This window comes from Durio zibethinus, chromosome 12 (genome assembly GCF_047325235.1).
Source record: "Durio zibethinus cultivar Kanyao isolate XHJ-2024 chromosome 12, ASM4732523v1, whole genome shotgun sequence".
In the NCBI taxonomy this organism is placed as follows: Eukaryota; Viridiplantae; Streptophyta; class Magnoliopsida; order Malvales; family Malvaceae; genus Durio; species Durio zibethinus.
Window position 1 is genome coordinate 10,763,035 of NC_143173.1, and position 6,000 is coordinate 10,769,034.

The window sequence follows — 6,000 nt, forward strand, 5'->3', positions numbered from 1 at the left end:
ACCATAGACATTGACCTATTTTTTGAGATATAAAGATGTTCTCACTTCACAGGTGAAGGCTCTAAGTGAGGTTCTATTCTAGTCTAGATATTTAGATTCTTTATAATAGATATAAAGGCATATTTGGTTAGTCTTACAAAACTTACATTCAATGTGTTTGGTAGGTTTGATATGCACTGTTATCTTCTTAGTATGGCACTTATTATAAAAGTGACATATTGTTAAACTATAAGTCCTCATAGTAATAGTGAAAGAGCTAATGTCGAATATGTAATATACCTTAATTATGAGTAGTCTAATGTATGCTCAAGTTTGTACACATTTTGATTTTGTGTATGCTGTAGGTGTACTTCGAAGACACTTGAGCAATCTTGTGTTTAGACATCAGTGATATGATATTTTGGATTTAGTTAGATATTTGATCATGTTTTTGTATTGGTTAAAGGAGTTGTTTCTTAAAAAGTGTGAAACAAACATTTACAACGTCATCGATTATAATAGAAAATTAAGTTAAATTTTCAAAAAAATTTCAAAAGTTTTTCGAACTTAGGCTTAATTGACTATTGTTTTAAGTGTTTAGTATGCTTACTTTAGTTGATTGTTATTGATCCTATAATAGAAACCATGATTAACCTTGATTATAGCTTTAGAAAAAGAATAAACTTGGATAAAGTATGAGATGAATTTTTAAAATTTTTTTATCATTGAATTGCATGTCATTTAATGATTGTTATGTTAATCATAGAAATTACATTTCATTTTTAAAGTTGTGCTTATATTCTAGAATTTGCTTGATCACTTTTTGAAGTGAAAGTCTAGGCTACACTAAATTAAAGACATGACTTAGGCCATCCTTAGATCGATTGAGCTTTTCGAGTTGACTTTAAAGCATATATCCATAGTCATCCTTTTTGAGCTGTTTATTACTCTTTTTTTGTTAAGTACCCACATCAATAAACTTAGACCTTATTTTATATTTTCATCCTTATTGTCCTTACCCTATGTGACTAAAGATCACATATGTTATAATTAGAAAGCTATGTCACATTTGGAATTTGAAAAAAAAAATCAAAAACAAAATCAAAAAAATCAAAAAGAAAGAAAAAGGAAAAAAAGAGAAAGAAATAAAGAAATAAAAGTATTCAAAATAAAGAAAAAGAAAAAAAGATCAAGTTTAGGGGTAATACTAGTCTTGAAAAGCTTTCTAATTGATCCCAAACTTGTAGTGCATGATTAGGGTACTTGAACTTAAAAATTTCTTTCTATCCTACCACTACCCTAGCCTAACATTACGAACAAGCAAAGACATAATGATCTTAAGTTTAGTGTTATCCAACATTAGTAGAAAGAGGTGCAAAAGGTAAACTTATAGAATGTATGTGCATTTTAATTATGTTATGTTAATTTCATGGTTGCATATTCACAGCTAGAAGGCATGTAATGATATGTGATGAATGTTGCACAAAATGAAACTAGCCTTTGTTTAGGATTTATCTTAAGCTATAATCATTATACTATTTTTAAGAAAATAATTTTTAATTGATCATAGGAAGTGAAATTGACTCATAACATAAGTTGATTTTACTTGAAGATAAGCAAAAAGTCAAGTTTGAGGGTGTGATAATTCTATTTTTTTTAGAATTATCATGTAATTAATTGGTTAAATTTTAACTTGATTTAATTTTCTTTGATTATCCACCTAAATTCTCTAAATTTTATGTGTGGAAAAAATTGAAACCCCATGCCCATATCTGGTGTCATCATGGAAGCATTGACCGAATCTAGTAAAAAATTTACCAAGGTAATTGAAGGGCCTTTAGGAGATGAGGCAAGTTGATTTCCCTAAGAAAATGGAGCCATAAATAAGAAGAAAAAAATGCCAAGCCATGATCATGAAGTCCCAAGCTATGAGCCATCAACAAAGTCATGTGGAGCTTTTCTTTCTTGTATAAGATACTTGAGAAGAGCTACTATAAAAGCTAATTTGAAGGAGCTTTAAGTTGAGTTTAGAGATGAGATGAGGATAAAAAGCAAGAAAAAAAAAGCAAATTTGACCAAAAAGAATCGATAAAGAAGGTGAGAGCAAATGGAACAAATTATAAGTCAAGCAACAAATTGAAACACAATGAAAAATAAAAGTCAAGCATGACTGTTGGTTTGCATGATTCAAAAAACCATTTGTGGGCTAAGAAAAGACCTAGAATAAAGTTAGAAAATAGAAAATTTTAGGGGGACAAAAAGGGTGAACCAAACCTCTAATTTCTTATAAGAATTTTCTTCTTTCATTTTTCTTTTTTTATGTCACTGGTAAGGTAATAGACTTGCTGATCTTAACCTTGATTTTTATGGTTCTATTTTAGCTATTTTCTTTGACATTTTGAAAGAGGACCAAGTTGCCAACATCAGGCCTAGGTGGAGGCATGAAGAACCATCAACCAAGCAAGCATCACATGGGATGGAGCTGAGCTGAAAATTTCACCTCATGTAGTTACGTCAGATAGCCTTCAAAACAATCCAAAAATTACCTTGGCTGTGATGATTGAATGAATGGCTAGGATGGCTTATTTTGGAATGTGGATATGTTGTAAAATATTGTAGCTTTTGGCTATAAAAAAAGGAAAGAGGAATAGCCTTATGAGTTTTTTTCTTTTCATTTTTTTCCTTTGCTTAGTTTAGGATAACTTTGGGGTCTGATGGCAGCAAAATTACTGGTTGACTAGCCCTTCCCTTAAGACTTCATTTTCTTTCCTTTTTAGTTCATTTTCAAACTCTTTTAATTGTTGATTTTAGTTAACTTTTAGCTTGTTTGAGTTTTCTTTCAAGTTGCAAACACATTCCAAGCTCTCTTTTATTTTGTTTAAGCAAGTTTTCATTTCTAGTTTTTGCCAGTGACCAGATTTAATTTCCTTTATTTTTCTATCAAGTTTTACATGATATTTGGGCTCTTTGGAGCTTGAAAAAGATGGCTTTGGATGCTAATTTGATGGAAACATCATAAGGCTCCACAAGCTTGATCTTTGTGTGCTTATTTACTTGCATTTTATATTTCTTGCAGTTTAGTTTTTCTGCCCAGTTTTTATATTTTGTCTTTTAATTTTTGTTGCTATTTACATATTGTTTTTGTGCTTCTATTATGTTATTAAATTATGTTTAAGTGTTTATTGCATGGTTGATTAAATGCCTTAGACATAGGTTTGTTGTTTCATGCATTTTTCCCTCATTCTTCATGCATTTTTTCAAGTAGTTTTTCTTCACTTTGTGTTCAATTTTTTTGTCTGAGTGTCCTATCTTTTTTTTTGTTCATTTTTTAGTCTATTTTGAGATTATAAAATAGTTTGTCATGTTACATGTAGCTAGGATTAGTTTGATTGCATTTAGCTCACTAGATCTATAGTTTAGGTTATGTTTTATGTTCCAACTTGTGTATTTTTTTTTAAAGCATTTCTGGTTAGTTTTAGGCAAAGCTTTCCCATACCTTTTTGGCTTGTTTTCATGTCTATTTTAAGCGAGTAAAATAGTTTTTACAAATTCCTTAGGTAAGGTTGCATTATCCTATCATCTTAGTTCATGGGTCTTAGTTTCCATGCATTCTAGTATTTTGATTTGCATAAATTTTTATTTCTATTTTTGTTTGGTTTTTGCACAAGGTTCCAATAGTTTTTTCGTTCCATTTTAGATCTAGATTAACCATGTAAAACAGTTCTCATTTTTATTTACATTTAATGCATGTTTAGGTGGTAATTAGTCACATAGGTCATGTAGGAATTTAGATTAGTTTACTTGTAAGTTTAATTTTCTGCATTTAAATTATTAGGCTTTCATGTTTAAATGTCTTGTTTAAGTGTGTTTAAATTATTTTTCATGTCTTGTTAATTTTATGAAGTTGTTTAAATTTTTTATTTTTAGAAAATTTGTATTTTTAGCATGTTTTATTTTTAGTAGGTTTAATCTTTAAGTATTTACTCTCTTTATAATTTGTTGTAATTTAGGTTTAATATAGTTGAAAATTTTATTTAGATTAATTTAGGTTAATTAGTTCACTAAATTTTTTTTTGTTATATTAAATATATTTGAAGTGTCGAAATCGGTACTTACCCATAAATTTAGAACTTCTAATTTCTAAAAAGATAATAATACGAAATATTTTCAGTCTTTATTATTTTTACGATCCGTATACTTACAATACTCTTGATAAGTAGCAACATATAAATAAAAGTTAGAATAACATAGAAAGGGTTCTAAAAACCATAATCATTTTGCAATTTCAATTATCTCAACATTGTTACAATATATATTTTACCTTTCAATATATTATGTTTATTTTTCATGCACTTAGACATGAGATGTAAACCACTAAATACCTTTGATGTGAGATAAAAATATCCTTCAAACAAAATACATTTAAAAAAAAAAAATTGGGATAGTCAACTATCATATTTGAACATTCGGTTGTCTTGTTGCTGTTTTACAATAAAAATATTTATCAAGGCCATTCGATTGCCCTAATGCATTTCTTAAGCATAAATCTTTTCCAAGCAGGGCATTGAGTACCTTCTATTGGGTATCCAACTGCCTAAGACTATTTTCTTGACAGAAGCTTCTTTTTTTTCGTGAAGACATGATCAGTCAACTCCTTTGTACGGGGGTTGCACTGCTCCAATATAAACTCTTCACATTTTGATTCTTTTATATTTAAGAATAAATTTCTGATCAAGAAATTTCTGTTAAGCTATTTATAGCTTTAACAAATGTTAATTTTATTAAGATTTGTTTATCAATTTAATTATTTTGAAAATGATTTTAGCAAAATCAAACAAGTGATTCATTGGAGTGTATCAGCTAAGCTAACAGTATGGTGTGACTTAAACTTTGGGGAGTATGCACGTAATTTAATTACTTGAAAAAGAAACAGAATATATAGGTAGTTTGTGGAAGCATAAATATGGGATATATTGGCATATCCTTTACTTGTATGATTAAATCACTTGGTGGGTCAATTATTTTATATATATATATATATATCAGTCAAATCTGGCATCATTTTGTTGTGTTCTAGACGGCGAGAGCAAAATTGTCCAAGCATTTCCTATTGACTTCTCTTAAATCCTTTCACTGTCCGCTCTCCGCCCTTGCCAACGAAAAAGAAAAGGATAAAATTGGGATTCATTTGTTCCAGAGATACATTCTTGTAGTTATGACGGTTAGTTGTAAACGAGAGTCAAAGACGTGGCACCTGTTAACGTCTGTCACTTTCTCTTAATTACTACTAGCAGTCAGAGTAGGATCTCTCTTTTGATAATTTTTCCCTTTTACCCTTCATCTCTTGTTTTATTAATAAAAGCAAGTCTCTCCCTTCTCTTACCTTTTTTGCTAATTTATCTTTATCTTTATCTTTTTTTTATACACATATATATATATATATATAGTCTTTTGGCCTTTTGTAATTTTTCATCCATCAAAATCCTTTGCATTTCACATCGTTGCCAACTTATCAATAAATCTAGTAATATTAATGATAACATAGTAAAACAACATAAAAATAATATAATAAAAAAATACAAAAGTAAAATAATTTAAAATTTTAATAAAAATTATATATAAGTTTAAAAAAACTAAAAAATTTATTTTGTATTTGAAGAGTTAATATAAATTTAATATAATAATTTTTGTATTTAAATTTATTTGATATGAAACAAAAATAATATAAATATATAAATTATTAAATCTACTTATTAACTTGTCTTATAAATGAAAATATATTTAATGAAATATATTTATATATATATAAACATAGTACTATTTTTTTTAATAATTAGATAATATTTTTAAAATTCACAAAACTATTAACAAAATTATATAAAGATAAATTAGTATACAAGGTAACCATTAAATACCAATTATTAAATTTAAAAGCACAAAATATTATTGGTTTCAAATGAAAAAAATATTAGTGGGGAAAAAATAGGAATTAAGTACAAATATAAGGATCAATCAATGCTT